Below are 8,193 nucleotides of genomic sequence, written 5' to 3'. Positions count from 1 at the left end.
TAATGTATAATAAATGAGGTATTCTATTTTAAAGACATGAAAACTGAGAATTCAGAGATACTAGGCAAGATATCATGCTCACATAGTTAACAAGTGATGGTATTAAGGCCAGAAAAATACATTTAGAGATTAAAAACTTCAGAAAAGACAGTGAATATAACCAATATATTCAATAGATTGGCTTCTGCACTGGTTTTAAAATATGGCTGCAAATACTCTCAAGCACCTCTCATCAAGAGGAATTCTCTTCTCCTGAATCTAGGTGGATTTCAGACTATTTCAACCAAGAGAATGTGGTGATGTGACACTATGTGGCCTTTTCCTGTGGGAGCCACAGGGTTGAGGAGTATGGCCTTCTCTCCACACCATGGTCTGTGCTCATCCACTGATATCAGTGTGCTCCAGAAAGGGGGACTCATCTGGCAAAAATGTTGCTTTGCCTACTGTGTTCAAGGCTCCCATATGACCAGATATTGTGGACTTTGTTCATACCAACTTGCACAAAAACAATAGACAACCCTATGTTGTCAGGGACTTGCCAGGCATCTAACCAGTGCTTAGTCTTGGTGTGCTGGCAGAGCTGTGGCTCAAGTTCCCAGAATTCGAGGTAGTGAGGACTCATTGGTCTGGCCAGGGTGCTTTTGGAAATATGTGTTGAGGGGACCTTATGTTTGCACCAACAAAACCTGGTATCATTGGCACCACACAGTGAACACAACACAAAAGCAATATGCATCTGCTCTTCCTGTCTGCCTCAGCCTTGCCAGCACTGATCATGTCTAAAGATCATTGTGCTGAGGAAGTTCCTGAATGTCCTTTGGTGTCTGAAGATAAATTGAAGGCTACAAGAAAACCAAAGTGCTGTTTTGCTCTCAAGAAACTTAAGGCTTGGAATGATATCAAAAAGGGGTCATGCCTCTTGCCTCTCAGTGAATGTGAGTTACAGAGCAAAATGAGAAACCATCATTATGTCCAGTGCAGGGGCCCTTGCATCATCTATAATGAGGACAATGGTATCATCAAAGCCTTCAGAGACATCCCTGGAATTACCTGCTTATTGTAACCAAACTGAACATTCTGAAATGTGCTCCTGGTGGGCATTTGGGCCATTTCTGCATTTGGACTAAAAGAGCTTTCCACAAGGTAGATGATCTGTATGGCACCCACATAAAGCTACCTCCCTCAAGCATAACTATAATCTCCCCATGTACGTCATGCTCAACACAGACCTTAGCAGAATATCAAAAGCCTGGAGATCCAAAAAGCCCTCCAACAACCGTGCAAGGAGATTCATCCCAGAGTCCTGAAGAAGAATTGACTGAAAAACCTGAGAATCGTGTTGAAGCTAAACCATATGTAACAGCCATGCACCAGAATACCATTCTTCTCCAGGCTGAGAATCACAGACTCCCAGTGAGTAGAGCAGCAGCAGCACTAGAAGCCAATCAGGTGAGGAAAAGGGTTCCAGGCAATAAGCCTGTGGTACGGAAGAAGACTGTTGGCAGTAGGAAGTGGAAGAAGGCTTTGATATGAGAAAAGGCTGCCGCTACCAAGAAAACAGCAGCTGAGAAGAAGCCCAGAAAAGACGCTCACCACAGAAGAAAAGACACCCATGGCATAAACTTAAATTTATTTATTCCACAAAGTCAAATCACTGCGTACAAACTAATTTGGAATAAAAACCTAATTAAAGGCAGTGAAAAGATGGCAAAGAAAAGTGACAATATGTGCTTACAAAGCACCACTCAGCTTGTGCCTTGTTCAACTGGAACACAATCTCTTAAAGAAACTGAGCAGCCATGTAAAAACTCTAGTTACCCAGAGGCTGCCATGTTGTAAGGAAGCCCAAGCCACGTGGAGAGGCAAGTTAGGTGCTTACGCCAACAGTCTCTTCTGAGTACAGCTTGAAGTTATCTCCACCCACGAGCCAGACATATGAGTGAAGAACGTCCTCAAACAATTCCAGGCCTCAGCCATGGAGTACCCCACAGCCATTAACTCTTCCAGCTGAGGCCCCCAGAAATCATGGAGCAGACAAGCCATCCCCTCTATGATCTGAATTCTTAAACCAAGAATCCACAAACATAATAAATAGTTGGTGTTCTATGGGACTAAATTTGGGATATCTTTTATTAGTATACAGAGATACAGAACCGCTTCTTCCCAGGTTTCCTAAACTAGAATTATAGTTTACTTGTCAATGCTGGTCTTCCTATATCTCTGTGGCCTTGCTTTGCTCCTACCCTGAAAGTCCTTTGAGTCATCTAGCTTTAGGAGGAGCTGGGATTTGAACCCAGAAGTTTTCCTTTAGAGCATGGCTACTGGCCCCTACACTCTACTGGGTGATCATAAGCAAGTCATTTCATTTCTTTGGGTCAGTTTTGTCTTCTAAAACACTGAGCAGAGCCTGCTTTGCATGATTGCCATGAGAATCAAACAATACCATGGGTGTAAAACTGCTTTAAAGGAATTTAGACTCCAGACCTTTGGCAAGAGACCTGGAGCAGAGGGCAGTTTTAATCTTCCTGGAGTTCCAGTCCTGCAAAGGAGCATTTGCCCAAACAAATCAATAATGTTGATGCCACAGCTATCAGAAGAGCAGGCACACTTCTCACTGTACACTGGGGGCTTCTAAAACATCTCTGTGTGCAAGTGTATGTAATTTAATAGTGGGCCAGCCTGGTGATTTTGAAACAACTCAAGTGTCTGACATGAGAGCGAATGACAGTTCTTGGAACGAGGACCATGAATTGCAACTACATTGCAAATCACTCAGTCGTGCTTTCAGGGGAATCACAGTCACCATATATATTTTCTTAAAAGTAGTTTCCCAGAAAACCTTTCATAAAATTCATGACTGTCACTGACCTCTGCTACGTGCTTTCCTTTGCAGCTTCCCCTGCCCCCTCAAATATAACCCAGGCTTATAATGCACTTGCAGCAAGCACTGTTGATTGGATGCGAATGGCCATTCCCAGCCCCCTTTTCCCTTTCTGCCTCCCTCTGTAGAGTCCAGAACAGCAATACTTGCCATCCCAACTTCCATGCTGGTAGAGGTAACCAGAGTCCACTAGGAATTGGCAGAAGTCTTCTGGGAGAGGTAGTTTATAAAATATTTCTCTTTCCTGATATAAGGACACATAATGATGGCATAGCCCTTCCCACTTACTCTTTCTACTGCCTTGAGTACATAATGGATGGAACTACAGCATTAATCTTGTGACAATGAGGGCACATCAGAGTTGTATATGCTCTGACATCTTTGAATCAACCACCCCTCTCTGTGAGAAATATGTTCAGATTTGTGTAAGCCACTCGAGGTATATTTTCTTTCACTTGCAGATGCAGAAAATTCTGATATAAAACCTGTGCCACAGATGATTGAACCATTGTCCTAAGTGAGCAGGTAACTTTTACTTCCCTGACCCTTATAAGGATGGTAGATACACAAATCCTCAAGTGTGAAGTCACTTAGAAACCACACATTTCTCTCCATCTACTGACCCATGGCTTCATAGACACTCCCTCCACATCTCTTGTAGCTTTGCCATGTTCGGGGCTCAGGTGTGATGCTCTTCTGCCTGGATCACTGCCACAGCCTTCCTGAGTGTTTCTGCTCCCCATGTGGCACACTTTCACTCTCCACACTGAAACCACAGGATTCTATCCAAAAGCAAATGCCCATTGATATATTCCTGCTGAAAGCAATGCTCCAATACTCACCCATGGAAGCCTGAAGTTATTCACTCTGTTGAGGTGGCCTTCCATGATGATTTGGCCCTTGTGTCCCTCTCTAGCTTCTCTCAACCAGTTTCTTTTTTGTACTGCCCCCTCTACATTGTTCCCGCCCTCAAACTCCTAGCTACAGTCACACCAAAGAAAAATCTCCTCTTTCACTATCTAATCTGTTCTGGTTAACTCCCTCTCACCACAGACTTCTCTGTTGTAGGTGTACACACATACATACACTCAGTCACTCTCCACTCTAGATTTCTGGTTCATGACATGTTTCCTCACAGCACTCTACTCCAGTACTTGGAGAAGCAAACACAATACAGACATGTATCTTTTTGACTAGATGGTAAGACCCCTCAGGGCAGGACCTAAGTATGTCTTGTTCAGTGTAATGTCAGTGTCTAGAGAAGCACCTGGCATGCAGGCCTAGAAGAAAAGAAGGACTGAAGGATATTTTGATCACCTTATATTCACTATGTTATGGGAGGGATCCTCCACTTTAAATAGTAGATAGCTAAACACAAATAGAAGACACCAGACAGATAAAATAGACAATAGTTTATTAGCCATAAATACTCACAACCCAGAGGAGGAGGATACCTCAGGCCCCACAGGGCAACACAGAAATTGCATGTGGGAATAAACCAGCAGGGGCTGTGGGAATCACACTTTGGTGGTGACAGAGGGTAAGGAGACCATGAGATCACATGGGAGGATGTAATTGACTTTCTAAAATAATTTCACAATCCAACAGGGAGGTGAAACTCATTAGGTTGAAGACCAGGCAGGGTGCAGCTGCCCCAGCTGCCAGGAGAGGGATGTTTGGGCAAGAGCAGGGGAACCTACAGCTAGGTCCTTAGGGACCTATGAGACTCAAGCTGTCAAGGCAGCACTTGAAATTTAGGTCTTATAATACCAAGGAGAAAAGAAGGGAAAGAAGGAAAGGTAGAAGAAAGGATGGAAGGAAAGAAGGAAGGAAATTTCTCTTTATATTCTGGTCTTACTAAATCAGTGGTTACTCTAGTAGACTACTCAGGCCCAGAAGTTAGGGTAAATTTTCAGTTACCAGCTGGGGCACTCATTGACTGGTTGACTCAATCCCCATTTCCAAACTTCTTTTCTTATCTTGTCTAGTTTGACACCAGGCCTGGTCAAAGTACTGCTCAGTGGGAAATAAGTGTAACTGTTCCATGGGATTTCTGGGGAAGCATCTGCTCCATGATTTAGACAACATCCTTTTCTCTTGATGCCTCTCACTGTGTGCCTGCTGCAGATGCCATCTTGTAGCCATCATATATAACCAGGAGAATCATAAAGATCTGCAACATCTCAAATAATTTGCATATAATTCATCACTTCACAAGCAGTTTTTGTGTAATTGAACTTTTTCCATTTAGGATTTCATCATAAATATTTTTGAAAGTATCAGTTAGATTGTCCACATACTATTACATTGAATGAAGATACCAAGTATATTTGACCATTTTCCTGCTGTTGTGAATATAGGCTGTTTTCATGTATTGTTTTCAAATTTGAGGAATGAAACATTATAGGCAGTTGAGCACTATGGTGGGCTTCAATTGTGGTTTGGTCTTTGGGTGGGCACTGATTCCAATGCCCTCTGGTTTCAGAAAACATGAATGGGTATGGAGTTTGAAGGGCTTCTATCTATGCAGTGGTTACATTTTCTAAAGTGTGATGAATATCCAAATCAGACTATAGGGTCCAGTGCCCAAGTGAGCTGAATGGATCTTACAGTCCACCTATATGGTAAGAGTCAGGCCTGGAGAGCTCTGGAACTGGACTGAAATAAAAAAGTTTTACCTAAGGAGATCTAGGGCAGCACAGTTGGTGTGGAGAGAAGCTTTAGAAGAGTCAAGATGGCTGCCAAAAATTAAATAAATGAAAAAATGTGAATGTAGCAAACATAGAAACAGGAAAATGAGAAATGGGAAATCAAAAAAGAGTATATTGCGTGGTTCCAGTCCAGGGCTGAAGCCACAAACACCTTGTAGACACTGGTCACCGTATATAAGATGCCTTGCCACAATGATGAAAGTGGATATAAGAGCTACACAACTAGTTCAGACAGATAATCTTGTTTATTTTTCTAACTTTTTAATGAAGTAAAACTACTTCTCTGTGAAAAAATAAATCACTGTACTTAATGAAGTGGGAAGTGAGGAGGGGAATTTGACCCTACATTCTCTGTCCTCTTCTACTGCCCCTTGAGAATGGCAGCCCTCAAGCCCTACTTGGCAGCCCTTGAGAATGTTCAGTGGATATCAAGGGATCATACACTCCCCCATGTCATTCCTCTGAGCAAAGCAGACAGGAACAATTTTCAGCCCTCTTTAAGCATCTTATGAAATCTACTGACCCCTTTTTCAGTAGGAAAAAAGCCCCATAAGCTCACATTCATAGAACTTTGCTCACAATTTCAGAAAGTTAAGTATCCCACTTTAAAAGTAGGAGCACTGAGATTCAGGGCCATTCTGCCTCTTTCTCACCTCTTTGCTATTTATTATTCTATTCTTTAAAACTATGTTTTTGGATCCCAACCAATAACTGGACATCCGACATGCAAAGGGGCTCAGGAGTACAGAGGTAAAGTCACTGTGGAACTAACATTGAGACTACCAATAAGGCTACATAAAGTCAATAAGAGTTAAAGATCAAAGATGGAGAAATAGGGTAAACATGGCTATTAAATCCTCCCCTACTATGTTGATTGACTTATAATTTACATGAGAAATCTCCTGAAACCCCTCCAGATATTGTGAACCACCATCCTCACACAATTTCCCCTTGGAATCCCTATGATCTAGGGGACTTCCCACATTGCAGAATATGCCCTGCTGTCTTGAGGATAGCCACCAGATACTCAACCATTCTCCTTTCTGTGCCTCATCATGCTTTTTTCTACAAGGATTCTATTCATCTTCCCCTAAGCCTCACTTTACCTTTGTGAAGATGAGCTTTTTCCTGCACTGATCTTCATATGGAATCAGTTCCCAATACATAGTTTTCTCATAAGCTCGGCTCCTTTGCAATTGTGTTTCTCCATGGAAAAAGCCAAAGGCAAAAAGTCATGGAATCAGAGCCAAGGAAGATTAGCAAGTCAATTAAAAAGTCAAGAACTGAACTGATAAAACAGATAATAATTACTAATTAAGTTCAGGGAAAGACAAAATAACAAGGGCTATGTAAGTTAGGGTAGAGTCACAATGTTGCCTGGATTCAGATGGGGCCTTGAAGCCCATTTAAATCCATTTACAGAGCTTACCATGTGTTAAGCTCTGCTAAATAGCTCATTATTCCAGCTGTTTAACCCTCACGATAACCCAACAGAGGTATTATTATTATGTTCACTTAGCAGATGAGGAGAATGAAGCTCAGAAATATTAAGGAACTTACTCAGTATCACAGAGCCAGGACTTTAATCCAGGTCTATCTGATGCCAGAGCTATTACCAGACTTCCGAATATGTGATCGATAGTGCCTAGCAGATAATAACTGCTATATAAATATTTGTTAAATGAGTGAATGCATGCATGATGAATGAATGAGTGAGTGAAACAATAATGTGAGAAAAAGGGTTCACATATCTTAATGTGGATTATACATTCATGGTTGGTGGGGGGAGCTTAAATGGAGAAAGTGATTGTGCAGCTACAGAATCACTGATATTTATTGATTGTTTACTATGTACAAAGTGCTTTAACACTTCAGGACAATCTTCTTGAAGTCAACAGAAATATACTGAGTACCAGACACCTGGCTGACCCCTATGTTGGGCCTTCAGGATGGCAAATTACCCTCAAGTGTCCACAGCCCAATTGCAGAAGAAAGACCTATAATGTACTTCACACCACGTATAGGGCTATCTGGGGGTTTAATTTACCTACTCTCTACTCACCTCCTACAACCATAAACAATCTATCAGGAGTTAGATTTCTCTGGCTCTGGGGATTTGGGAGTGATCGATGGGCTCTGAATATAGTAGGAGTCTACCTCCCTTCCCTAGTTCTCACAAACTCCTGGTAATAGACTCCTGTATAGTGTGAGCAATTTACAGTATAATGAATTTGTTTTATTCTGGTTCAGTCTGGGCCCCATGGTCCCTGCTTGCCTTCTGTTGTTTTATTTACTCCTCAGTCATCTCATTTTTGTAGCTATTCCCGTTAGCTCTTCTGTTCTGTAAGGTCATTCTAAGGACAGGATGTTGCAGTGGCCAAGATGAGTTGTGAACAAGTGCAAGCCAGGTGTGTGTTGGTGATTCTCTCTCTTCTGTGGGGCTCTCTGAAATCTGGCCCATAAAGAAAAATATCCCATGCTCAAGATTTAGAGCCCAAATTTCGATTTTGAGGTTGGTGTCATTCAGATGAATGCCCTTGAGCCAGGCACAACAGAGCAGTTACTGGGAGAGATAAGGTGATTCAGTGTCATACCTTGCGT

General features: G+C 42.2%; 1 pseudogene; it reads left to right on the top strand.

Moving 5' to 3' along the window:
- Positions 1-367: 367 nt before the first annotated feature.
- LOC114498089 lies at positions 368-1,621 on the top strand (annotated as a pseudogene).
- The last annotated feature ends 6,572 nt before the right edge of the window (positions 1,622-8,193 follow it).

Source organism: Phyllostomus discolor, chromosome 5 (assembly GCF_004126475.2).
Source record: "Phyllostomus discolor isolate MPI-MPIP mPhyDis1 chromosome 5, mPhyDis1.pri.v3, whole genome shotgun sequence".
NCBI lineage: Eukaryota > Metazoa > Chordata > Mammalia > Chiroptera > Phyllostomidae > Phyllostomus > Phyllostomus discolor.
Note: the sequence above shows the minus strand (reverse complement) of the source record. Positions and strands in the feature narration are given on the sequence as shown.